We start from the raw sequence: 14,199 nt of genomic DNA, 5'->3' as shown, positions 1-14,199 counted from the left end.
CGTGTCCCTGGTTGGTGTCTCAATCAGCTGCTGTTTAGTTCATTAGGCCTTAAAAAGTTATAAAAAATTATGCAACAAAACAATGATAAACGCTTATTAATTGCAGATGACATACTAGAAACCAATAATTCCAGCTCTGCTGCAAATACCAAACAGACTTGTGAACACAAATATGTAATACTAAGACACGTATTTATTCTTCATTTTAATATTTTTGTCAATACTTATGGTACCACTAATGCAAGTACTATAATCTCAAAAGACTGATAAATATCATAATGCATAAATTCTGTCTATACTGTTCAACAGGATAAATAAAACCCAATGACAATGGAGAAACTTCTCTGATACATGTACAGGTAGTAAAAAAGAAAAATTGTGTTTGCTCAAGGCAAAACCACATCTCTTTATTATGTATTAGATTTACAGGTTGGTGAAAAATTTTCGTGAGTTCTCAACACTGGGCAGTGAGGCAAAGCAGACCCATAACATCCTCATCAACAATAACGACAAGCAAAAATAAAAACTGCAGGAGAGAGTATACAGAAAACCTCAGCAGTGCAATTTTTTACTTACTTTCGAGTGCATGATTCATTAGTTTGATATTTGTGGCAACTCTGTGTGGCTTCTTATTCTGTGATTGTTAGATTGTAAGCCTGCTATTCCATTTCCTTTCGTTTAAGATAATTGTGAATTTTGTAAACTTTTCTGAGCATTCTTTTCAGATATGGCACAAATGGAACTCCAGACCATGCTGAGCTTTCTACAACAACTGCGAGTAACCCAAAAGCTCATGGTGTCGCACTTGGCCTGACTTGAAGAGAACTAGTATGAAGGCCGAAAACAACCACTGCAGTTCAAAACGCCGCCGCCCCCTTTCCGGCATTCTATCGGAATGTGGAGTCCTGGAACAACTATAGCCAGCATCTGGAACAGTGCTATCAGATTTCAGGTGATGTACAGGGTGATTATAATTAAAGTTAAATTTTCAAACTGCTGTAGATAACAACATTGGTCAGAATGACGTCCAATTGCAACGAAATATTATCGGAGAAGGGGGAAAAAGTATGGCAGAAGAAAAATAAATAGTCACAAAATGTAGCAATAGATGGCACTGTAAGCATCATAATTTAATAGTGGTCGAGTACAAATGACAAATGAGTTGTACAACAACGCCTGACGTGTATGTTTGACATTAAACAAACTGTACTACTCAGTGTGTTTGGGGTTACAGTTGTGATACTGTTAGTTATGTAAGCCCATCCACCAGGGCAAGGTGATACCACATCGGATGGGAAAAATGCGTTTTTAATTGTCCTGAGGCCAAAAATCGCATAAAAACCGTCAATCAAAATCAAATTGGATTTTTAATTTCCGTATGACTGGCGCAAAACGTGTTCAGTATGCTGTCCATCGTTTTCTGCAACAAGTTGAAATTGAGAAACAGGATGTTCCACAACTGATCGAAGTGTTTCTGGGGTCACATTCAGAATGTGTTGCGCAATGCATGCCTTCAATACAGCTAAGTTTGCAATCCAAACACTGAATGCAACATCTTTCAGATAGCCCCACAGCCAGAAGTCACACGGATTAAGATCAGGTGATTGGGATGGACAGGCTGTAGGAAATGGTGGCTGATAATTCTAGCATTAGCAAAATGGCGCTTCAGCAGCTGTTCAATTGGATTTGTAAAGTGTGGAAGTGCACCATCTTCCATAAAACGATACCATGAGCTGGAATGACGTGTTTGCGCAAAAGACACTCATAGCGCTTACTAGTGATGGTACAGGTAACAGGACAGGAAACACCAGTCTCTTTGAAAAAATATGGCTATATGATGAATGATGCCGTAAACCCACACCACACAGTGACCTTTGCAGGATGATTTGGTACTGGTTGATTTGCGTGTGGATTTTCCGTTGCCCATATTCTATAATCCTGTGTATTGAGATGTCCTGTAAGATGGAAGTGGGCTTCGTCTGTCCAAAAACCCTTCCACGGCCAATCATTGTCCACTTATGTAAGAAATTTTAAAGCAATAGTCTCTCTTGCTGGCAGGTCAACAGGAAGCAACTCATGCAAGTGGGTAATTTTGAACGGATAGCGAAGAAAGATATTTCGTGGGATTTTAAGCACTGTGCTCACGGTTATGTCCAATATTCAGGCAATTCTCCGTACAGTACAAGCTTGCACACCACCACTCATCTCCTCCTGCATTGCTGTGAGCACTCCTTCCACTGACGTCGAATCAATTCGTTTTCTCCCTAGAGTTGCACACCAAAAGAACCCGTCTTTTCGAATTTCCAAATCATTTTCTCCAGACCCACGGCAGTCATCGGACCAGTGCCTTTTTTCAAGGCCTTCAGTGTCCGGAACTTCTGCAGAGCGACGTATGGACAGTCATCATGCGAGTGCGATCCTGCATTGAGACAGTCATGTCGAACATCACAGATGGAAAGGATGAAAAGCAGTGTACCCAGCGTGTTTATACCAACTTCAATAGGTCGTGCACATGACAAGTGTTTTCATTTACGTACTCTGACACATACAGCACCATCTACTGATCAATTTTCTCACAATTTTTTTTCTTCTACCCTACGTTTTCCCCTTCTCTGATAATATTTCTTTGCAATTTGACATCATTCTGACCAATGGTATTATTTCTACAGCGTTTTAAAAGTGTAACTTTAATTATAATTACCCTGTACAACAAAAATAATTTTTATTACCACATGCAGACCTCATTGTATTTCAGCTTCTTCGGAACCTGACACCTACTTGTGAACCTGGGACTCTCTCTTCTTCTGACAAAATAAATGCTGGCAGAGAATATTTTGACTCACATCTTGACATTGCTGCTCATAGATTTTTTTGATGTTTCAGGAAGTGTAATCAAGACTATAAAAGGTGGGTTAATCAGTTACAGATCCTGTCTAGGAGGTGTAAATTTCATTGTAAAATGATCAGTGTAAGAAATTTCATGCACATTCAGTAACTCACGATATGCTCATCATGCACTCCCTCGACTATAATATAGAGGTCACATCTTGGGTCAGTATTTTTGATTGGCGTGGAGGCTGGGTAGGAGAGGTGCTGATGCTACAGTTGCAGCAGACCGCTCTTGAGAGCTGGTAAGGGTAGCTGTCATGCACCTACAGGCATCAGTTAACAGCATTGTCTGTAAACATATTTATTAATTGTGTTGTTAGAGTATGGACTGTCTTCTCTGGCACAATGGAGGGTGTACTGATTACACACTTGGGCGAGCTAAGAAATGTATATGCAGTACTCTGTCGGCTGTGGCCATTGTGCAGGTCAGGACACAACAGCATTTTCATGCAGGTAGCCAGAACAGGAGTTTGCAGGTGCAAGCTTACCACAGATCATCAGTAACTGATGTGCAATGCCCCAGTGCTCTCGAAGGTGAGTGTGCACATATGTTAGTGGCAACAACATATAACGGATGGTGAGTGTTGTGAAGGCAGAAATCCAGGACTAGATAAGCAACACAGTGTACAGGGGGAAGGCAGTACTGTGTACAGCCGGAGAGTCGGTTCTCAGGTAATTCGCCCAACATGTTGAAGGCAGTAGTTTACAGTCACTTGGTATGGCCCTTCACCAGGGGAAGGCTCAGGCCTGTCTGCATCTTTATCACTCATGGAAGTAACCAAACAGCAACAGTAGCTTACAATGACCAAGTTCCACTACAGCTGGCTTGATATGGTCTCAAAAGCCAGCAGGCAGCACATCACAATTCGCCAATTAAGTTATCCTATAACTAGCGAGAGTGTCATTCCATCGGAATCGTAGATGGAGATGGGATGACCTGGCACTGAGGGTGAGACTTCTAAAATGGGGATATTTAAGCTGGATGTAACATCATCATAGCCACTGTGGTGCCTCAGTTACTGTAACTCCTGCTTGCCTTCGCACTTTCAGTCTATGCTATGACGCCATGGAGTGGCTAAGGTCAGCAGTTACATGTTATTACATTGTTTTCAAGGATTGCAGAATGATGTATTGGGGGCTGTCATACAGCTCCATTTGCAGTTCTTGATTACAGCTTGGCTCCATTACGAGTGGTGCCCTGCCTTCTGCAACATTGGCACCCTTTATCTGCCCCAGATTCTGATTTTGATTCTGGGTATGAAGTGGACCTTGTTCTCTGCCATCTGTTCCACGTAATAATTTCCAAACATTTATGTGTTCACCTAAGAACTGGGTATGTTGTGTAACAGTCCTCTCTTCTGCAATAAATTCATCCAAAATTTTACTTTTGTGTCACACTAGAACAACTTTATTTTACATAGGTTGAATTTACTGTAGTTTACACTGTATTATCCCAGGTAGGCCGCTGTTACACTATTATATTTCTTTGACAAAGAAATGTGATCGAATATCCGTCAAATTTCTTTGACAAAAATCTTTGACGTGGCTCTAAAATTGGTATTACACTGTCGCCATATTTTTCGTCAAATTTCAAGATGGCGGACAACAACTTGTTATTATGTGCTCCAGTTGCTAGTACCACAGTTGCATTGTGTGTGTATTTTGAAAAAAAGCGGCGGAGAAAAGGAAACGTACTTGGATGAAGCCACAGATATTACGTCGAGATAGTAAAAGCATTCAGCAAAATTTGTTACAAGAGCTGTAAGTGGAGGAAGTCAACTCTTAATATGTAAATTACTTACGAATGGATGAAAGTGTATTTCAGTATTTTCTCAGTAAAGTGGCTTCTCATATTACAAAACGAAATACTCTCTTGAAAAAAGCTACTTGTGCAGAAAATGGGCAAATTGTGACACTACGATTTCCTGATACAGGAGAGAGCTACTCTAGTTTACAGTACAGCACTCGAATATCACATTGCATATTAACCAAAACAATTCTAGAAACGTATGAAGCGAGTTATAAAGCTCTAAAGGGGGAATATGTGAAGGTAAATAAATTATTTGTATATTATATGGGCAATAAGAACTATTCTTATTTTTGAATAATTTAATTAATGGAAATAGCGTTCCAACAACTACAAAATTAATAAAACATAGAAACAGATGAAGCGATTTTTAACTTGTGGCATCCATGGTTCAAAAATGGACAAATTAGAATGGCAAGTTAGCGAAGAATTTCTTATTTTAGAGTGTGACCACATCTTCTATTCTGGCTAGCTGAAAAGCTGCCCGGGTATTTACAGATTTAGTGGTGGATGACTATAGCTGTGATTGTGGATATTAAGTCACCTGCAGAATTTTTCACCTGCCCATCGTCACACAATTAATGGTATGCACTTTGATCCTCGCTCAACCTCATCCTATTCGAAGCAAATTTATTAAAAAGAGAGTCAAAGGAACACAACAACTTTGAAGCCATGTTTACAGACTCACTACAGAGACATCAAATACATGTAGTCACGCCAGTGCTCCAAGCAGTTACATTTCACATTGCAGTGAACAGAAGAGGAACGACTTTTATGATCAAATGTACAGCGAGGCCCTAGATTTAATCATATTTATTTGACAGCAGGCGAGATTTGACGAAGTTCCCTGTTACACCATCAGATTTGACATAAATATTTGACATATCAACTTTGACAAAGAAATATGAAATATATGGCTTAACGTCTCACAAGAGTAAGTTATGTTACTTGTTTCCATTTAAATCTAGCTTTTACTCTTTAATACTCTTTGATACGATTAAGATCTTTCTTGTTCTACTTGGTGTAATCTAAATGGTACAATTGGTTTCAATTCTTACTTCTTTATTATGGTTTCAAGGCATTCAGGACCTGGTGCAGTGTTGGGTCAGGAGGACTGGCAGCTTTACATCTCAAGCATAGGTAGAATACGTTGCTGTAAGAAACATGGCTATGATAGCGGTAGAAACACTTACAACTGATGCTTTTTTCCTCGAAAATATCGAATATGTTTTAATATCCTCCTTTCCCAATATAGTCAGTTCATCTATTGAGTGTAAGTGTTCCAGATTCAAAGTGACACTAATAAAGGTTAGATTTTTGGTAGGTAGGATATTCAAAGGTTTTCCTGGAAAGTACAACATTGGGATCGATAACTCTATCATGACTGTACTCATAATGCTTGCAGGTAAACGATAGTTAGCTCGTGTTACATAGCAAGTCGTGTCATTGACCATGACACCACTGTTCCGAAGTTGCATTCTTTCCATGTCCCTAGATTTCCCATTCTTGTAACTGTTAATAATAACTGCTTCCAGCACAAAGACTATGTAAAACCAGTGGGTATTTACAGTGTGAAAATTTGATTTAGGTCCCAGCATTTCTCTGTGGCGCTGCATTGCATTACGTTCACCTCTGAACATCGGAATTTTGCACGATAATGCATCTGTTTTAACAATTCTGATTGAACAGATGGTAACCCTTTCTATTCCACACTCTCGTAATTGCTCTAATGTTAAGAACACATGCATCCGCTCGTTCCGAAATTACTAAGACTTTTTTATTATGTAGTTGCACCGATTTATTCATAATTTTTCATTTCTTTGGGTGTGGGTGGATGGGGTAACAATGGTAATGTGCGTTTTTATCTACTATCAGGAATTGGATCGATATAAGAAGTCTTGCTCTATCTATCTTCACTGCGACAATTGCTACATGACACAATGTGGCGTCGATAGTTACGATGCCACAATGTAGGTGCACGCTCTCTTATGTTGGCACTACGAGAGAAGACTAACTACGCCGACCACAGCGCCCTCTGGCGACACTGTGGATCTCAGGGAGTGCCGTCTTGATTTCGCCCCATTTCATCAAGTGCAGACGGCCTGGAAATATCGCTTCTACTACCGAGTGGGCTAGCTTGCTATTGAGACTTTGTATTAGTTACGTTCAGTTCAAGTTTGGACAGCAACGAGTATTTGTTAGCTTTGAGATTATACAGAACAGTCATCCTAACTCCAAAGGATTAGACATTGGCTACGGCTTCACACCTATGTGCTCATCCTAGCCAAAGTTATGTATGCATTTGATATTTACTTGTGTTTTTGGCTCTATTAAAAGTGTTAAAGTTACCTGCAGCTTATATTACAGAAGCAGTTGACAGGAGCAGACCCACACATCACCTATCCATGTGGGATACAAACAAAACGCAATATTGCCAAATTGCTTTGTGTCAACAATTTAACTATGTGCTGAAGCTCTGCTGGGAAGTCCTGTGCTTGACATAGCCCTTCCAGAAAACGTTGTGGTTGCACCAAAGCTGAACTTAGTTGTTCACATACTACATGACATACCACTTCTTGCATTCCTGCACTTGAAGTCTTTCATCATTAATGCTGTCAGCCAGTGTCCGTAACAGTCTAGTGATAGTCACCTGTTTAATCGTTTCTGAATTACTGTCAGGTTGTTATTTGCTGTTGCTTCATTATTACACTAGCATTCCATGAGTTTCTTAACAATTGTCTGTATTAATTTAGTATTATCCAATATATTTAGTCCCAGATTCGTTAGTTGTGTGGTCTTAATGCTTCCTACTACAACTTGCACCTGATCCACTGTCGTATTCAGTTCCCACATATCTTCTTCTTTTGTTGTCCCAAACATGGTTTTTAACAAGCTCCCTTCCATGTTGATCCATCCCTTCTTTCCCTGTACAGACGACTGTGTTACCACATCTGCTATCTGTAACAGCTGTGCTCTTAGATTCTCGTAAGACAGTTCCTGTTCTTCATATTTGTCACTAATTTCCGAGAAAATGGCTTCTTTCTCTGCCTCTTTATGTAACTTCTACAATCTGTCTAGTAGTCTACAAATCTCTTTGCTGGCTTTCCATATCTCGAAAATTAGTCCCAGTGTCCAATGTTGTCTGGTCAACAGTACATCTGGTTGCTTGGAAAACAATAGTCTGAAGTGCAGTGGTTTGGTTCAGGATGGCGCCTTTTATTCCTCATGTGATGATGAGCACTAGCATCAGAACTACAATTACTCTTTGGGTTTTCCATGTCTTTACCTGAGGGTAATGAACTTCTGTCAACTCCCTCTCATATTCAAACAATGCCCATGCAACAATGACTTGCACAAATGTCATACTAAACCCTAAGACATAATATAAGTGTAGTAGTGCAAAGCAAAGGAGAGAAAAAAAATATATGCCATGTGGAAGACTTCAGTAATATGTGTTTATAAAAACTAGTTTTTTGACCTAAGTGTGTATGTGCCTTATTTGTAGTATGTGTACCACAAAGTGCATTCCTCTTTACCTTCCTTGGTTTCCTGTAATGTTGTGGCACCAGTACCGGAATTTGTGGCAATGCACTGACTGCATCACTGAAACGTTCCATTGAATGGTTTCACTCTATTGGTATATATACAACATTAGTTTAGGTTGGTAACTGGATATTAACATTGTCCTGGGAGGTCACTTCAGTGACTTGATATGGATTGTTGTACTTTGTCAGAAATTTTTTGGTTTTCCATTTTGATGTGTAAGTATTGCTGGTCATCACCCACTGTCCAACTCTGAAATGTGGAAGCTGACTTACACACTGGCCCATACATTTTTCTCCTTCCAGAGCTTTTGTGTTTACTCATCTAAGTCTTCGCCAAACCTCATGTACCCTTCTATAAACTTCTTTGCTGACTTGAAGTAGGAACTTAACGTAGATTGTAATACATTGAAGGGAAATGGCATTTTCCTTTGACAACCTCGTACCGTGAGATACTAGTACATTACCTTGGAATTTACATGCTGAACACAAGTGCAAGATATGTGTTCCAGTCTGTATGTTGGATGTTAACCTAATGACTCATCATCTCCGAGATTGTTATATGACTGCATTCCAGTCCCATTTACTTGAAATGGAAGGAACCTGTCTGTAACATATGAACCTGGAGTACAATGTATTGTCTTTCATCAAATCAGATGAGAAGTTTGTAATGCGATCAGTCTGTAAAGTTTCTGGTATACCAGATTAAAGAATCGAATTATTTATCAATGCCAAAGCAACCATAGCAGCCTGCTGGGCAAGAATTGCTATCATAGATATAAACTGCAAAAAGTGATCAATAATCGTTAATATGTACTTATTACCATAATCGTTGATAATAGTGTTACCAACTGGGGTCTTTCAGATGGACCTGAAATATCAAGCCGTGTCATTTGAAAGGGTCTTTACACTTCTGACAATGTTTGGAAATGAGTTCTTTTGTGGCTAAAATCGGCTCTTTGTTCACACAGGTTACAGTTCTGAACATAATGAGCAACAACATGTTATCCCATTCAGCACCAAAAGTTTTTGGCTACCCTTCTATCCATTGCTCTTTGACCACCATGACTTGACAATACAGAGTCATGTGCCTGTTGCAATACTTCATTCCTCAGTGACAACAAAAGTGCTACACATGGTGAACTTCTTGCTGACTTTCATAACAAGGCCTCATGTGCTACGAACTGTGACTGTGACCTAAACACCTGACAGTCTGTATCATCTTCCAACTCTCTTTGCAGTCACTCATACTTTTCCCAAGTGCTTATAGTACATCGATTTCGTGGCTCGAAGTATCCATGTTTGTAGGTTTCTTCCCAGGTTTATGAATGACTTAGTAGTTGAACTTGTGCAACTTAAGTACCCACCTTAGAAACCTGCTAGAGGAATCATTCAAACCCGATAACCATTTCAATAAAGCGTGGTCTGTTACAACCTCAAATTTTTGTCCATACAGGTAATGTCGCTAGAAAGTTGTCCTGTAGTTCATTGTGAACATTTCCTTCTGTGTGGTAGAGGAATTGCATTACACTCTGTTTTGGCTATCCAGATGCAAACACCTCAGGATGTTCTTTACCATCGACATTCTGACACCTGAAAGGCATACTCATATTTCACTGACCACTCAGAATTAACACTTTTTCTTCAGAAAATGATCTAATGATTGAGCAATTTGTGTGAGGTTTTCGGCAAATTTTAATAACAGTTACAGAGGCCCAAATGAGACAGTAACTGTTTCATTGTTTGAGGATTCAGAGACCGCTGACACTAAATAGCCTCTCCAAAAATAACATGGCCCAGATGCTTGACTCGAGTCTGTGCAAAATACATTTTTCCGTACTTAGCATAAGATGGACTGCCCATAGTCTACTGAATACTTCCTCCAACTTTTTTTCGTGTTCGTTCATATCTTGAGAAAAAACTATATCATCGAGATATACTGTATGTTTTCTATGTTTTAGGCCATCCAAAACGCCATCTAGCAATCTTTGGAAAATGGCTGGCGCTTTTTTTACCATTAATGGCATCGTGTGGCACTGAAAATGTCGTCATGGAAACGTAAAAGCTGTTAAAGATCTGTACTCTGGTACTACCTCCATCTGGTGGAAGCCAGTCCATAAAGCCATTATGCAGAATTATTTGCATCTGTCCAAGTTATCAAACATCTCCATGATATTAGGTATCGGATAAGGATCAGTGGTGACTCAAGCATTATCGTGTCCCTAGTCACAAAAAAGCGATATTTTGGTACCATCAGTCAATTTTTTTCTGGACCCAGACCACATGTACCATCCAGGATCTATCACTGAGTTCTTTAATGCCTTTTACCAGCTGTCTTCCTAGAAACAGATGCAAATGCCTCAGTTAACGACAAGGCTTCCTGTAAATTGGACCATCATTTCTTGTTAGTATGTGGTGTTGGGTAACAGGGGTCACAGGCAATGGACACAATGCATTAACCTCTTCACATCCCACATGTCGTATACAACACTTACACCGATACTGCATACAGAACCCATGTAAGCTAAAGATACATTCGCCAATACTCTACTTACCTTCTGCAATGTCTCATTACCTACTGCAAGAAGTTTTGGCCTCTGTGTCGTCAGTTCATGTAATGGAAATATGCGTTCTTGTGTGATAATTTGCCATGCCACTTTGCATTTGTTTGGTGCAGTTTCTGTAAACCTTTCATACACTCACTTTTCTCATTAAGCAACTTGGTTTTATAAAAAAATTTATACGTCAGAAACTCCCTATAATCTATTTCAGTTTGTTCAGTGTCACTCTCATAGTTCTTTTTACATGCATTTCACAGTAATAACATTTGTTTCCTAATGTTTTCAAGTTCTTTAATACACCAGTTTACTAACTTCTTCCAACTGTGCGGAGATCCTAATAGCTGTGGCCAAATTGGAAGGTTTCTCCCTCCTAACCCCACGTGACATTTCAGCAGCTCATTCAGCATTACCCCACACATTTGGAAACTGATCTTTCAGATCCTAAATGAGAATGATTCATCAGAGTTGTTATTCTTCTTCATTAACATATTCAATTTCTTCATAAAGAAATGAGTACTGTTCTGCTTATGATGTTGAGGCTATAATCCCTCAGTTAACTGTTAGTCTCAAGGTAAGTAACATAATCCTTAACCTTCCCAACCAAATTGGACAATCGAAGGCAAGTTTCTTCAGATCAACTGCCCAACTTGGCTGTAGCTAAGATGTCATTGAGAAACGCGTTTATGTCCTCCCTTGTCTTGCCAGAAAAAGGCATTTCCAAATTTGCTATTGCAAGATCGACAGAAGGTGAGGATATACTAGATACGGTCTTAAATTCCCCAAGTGCCCCTAGTACTTGTTACTTCTCAGTATGCATTATCTCTACCTGGTCCCTGTAAAGTTCACTTTCCCACCTTTCTGTTCAGATGCTGATTATAACCTAAGTATCTATTCTGTCATAGTGGCAACAGGATCACCCTACTATCAGAGTTTGTTTCTACCGGCAGCCTGCTTATTCTACTACTGCCTGAAGCATAAAGGAATATACAATGCAAAAGGAAATCAACACTAGCACCCCACTACAGGGCATGCAACATACAGCAAGGTCTTAGTTCTCACGACATATCATGGCCCCCTTGCATTCACTACAATCTCGTCCCAGATGACCCTTTACTTTGACAAGTGAAACATATGGCTGGCACAGCATTCATACTCGGCAATTCGTGCCCACAAATGTTGCAAAACATAGTCCAGACAGGTATGAAGTACGACTCGCAACAATAACCCTTAAAAAGCGATAAGTCAGGAACTTCACGTGGTTGTACAAGAGCTCCCCTCAGATTGAAATGAATGTCCCTGTGACCGACCATGGCCAATGAATCACACAATGAAAATTGGCAGTTATGGGGTAAACAAAAAGCCTTCTCCTCACTGCCCTGCTTTATGTGAAGCATTGACAGCAAGATGAACGAAGCTGCTGTGGTAATGATGGAGACATCAGAAACTGGTTGTAGCAGTGGTCTGCCAGCTGAGATGCCAGTTGTAGCTACATTGGTATTAGGCTCACTTCTGGACACCAGCTGTAGCAGTCACCCCTTCAGTCAGGATTTTTAGTGTGTGTGAAAACTGAGCAGATGAGATGGTGACACGACAGGCGCAGGAGGCCATGTTCAGAAACTGGTGAGCATAATTGTCAAATTTCCAAAGGCATCGATTACACAGTATTGCTTGGAAACAGGTTTATTACTCGTTATTTTACAGTACACATTGTCTTCTTCGGCACAGTGTAAGGCGCGCTGAATAGTATGTTCTGAAGCTACAAGGAATGCATATGCAGCACTCTGTCAGCTGCAAGACCCAACAGCAATGTCGTGTAGGTAGCGACAACAGCAGTCTACAGGCGCAAGCCTGCTGTGGCTCACCATTAAGTTATATGTCCTTTCCCAGTGCACTCAAAGATGGACGGATGCTTAAGTGAGTGCCAACAGCATATTATGGCTGGCACATGTTGTAGAGGCGGTAGCCCAGGACTCAAATCAGCAACCGAACACACAGCGAGGGAGGTGATACTCAGTGTCAGGGAAAGGCTCAGGGTCGTCTGTATCTTCCGTCAGTCATGGAGATGACCAAACAACAGTAGCGGCTTGCAGCAGCTAAGTTCCACTACAGCCTGTTGGCTGCGGTCTCAGAGGCAAAGTCTACTCTCGGCAGCAGGTAGCACATCACAATTCGCCACCCAGGTTATCCTGGAACTAGTGATTCTGTCGGAAACAGAGATGCAGAGGCTCTGAGACTGAGGCTTCTGAAATAGGGGTATTTAAGCTGAACGTAACATCATCGTTGGCAGCAATGCGGTTATTTGCCCTCATTATCGGGAGGTGTCATTGGACTTGATCCCACCTTGGTGTCTCAGTTATTGTCAGTTCCTCGCGCCTGCACACTTTCCGTCAGCGCTAAAAGGCCACTGAGCGGCTGAGTTCGGATGTTCCGTGTTATGACTCCATATTCCATGACTTGCAGAATGACGTAATGGGTGCATTCATACTGTGCCATTTGCACTCCTTGATTACGGTTCGGCTCGGTGTGGAGATGTTTCACGAGAGTGCACCGCCTTCTGCAACATTGGCACTATTTGTGTGCCTCAGACACTGATTGTAACACACGCTATGAGTCTAACCTGGTTCTCTGTCATCTGAGTCATCCAATAATTTTTAAAAAATGGTATGCATTCCTAGGAATTGGACTTGCTGTGCAACACTAAATTAAAGAAGGACCTGCTTTGACCAACAAACCCGTCTTACAAGACTGGCTGCCATTGATTTGGGCATACAAGCAAATGGATGTATCTGCTGAAGCAACACAGTGCGAAGACGCAGATTTATTCACTACAAGTAAACAGCTACCTTGACCAAGTGAGCAGCATGGCAAGACCCGGAAAACACAAGGCGCGCACTCTACTTGGCTGAAACAGTCAGTACACAAGTTAAAGAATACTAAATAATAATCTTGTTCAAGCTGTGGCGTAAAAAACAAAAGAGACAATTGTTTCTATTGCAGTGCACTTTGTAATTACTGTAAAAAGATCGGACATAGGGTTGAGGTGCGCAAAACGAAGCACAAAAAAAAAAAAAAAAAAAAAAAATCAGTCAAGCATGCAGCAGTAGTTAGAAACAAAACGTCAAGTAATGTTCATGACGAACATGTTATTTAGAAACACCAGACTTAACAGGCCTTTCGAAGTTCACTGTTCAGTTACAGCAGTCAGGAGATTGCAATAAAACGACAGTTTCAACAGAAGTGATGTATAAACAATTTTCGAAACAGGCTACATTCGTAGTTGTAAATTCAAATAAAGTACCGGTAACGAATTTGCTAGGATTGGATCTTTTCAATGCTTTGGGCTTCACCTTTCACGAGTGAGAAAATCAAATTCTAACTGTTATTCTGACTGGAAAGTTAG

This window comes from Schistocerca cancellata, chromosome 5 (assembly GCF_023864275.1).
Source record: "Schistocerca cancellata isolate TAMUIC-IGC-003103 chromosome 5, iqSchCanc2.1, whole genome shotgun sequence".
In the NCBI taxonomy this organism is placed as follows: Eukaryota; Metazoa; Arthropoda; class Insecta; order Orthoptera; family Acrididae; genus Schistocerca; species Schistocerca cancellata.
Note: the sequence above shows the minus strand (reverse complement) of the source record.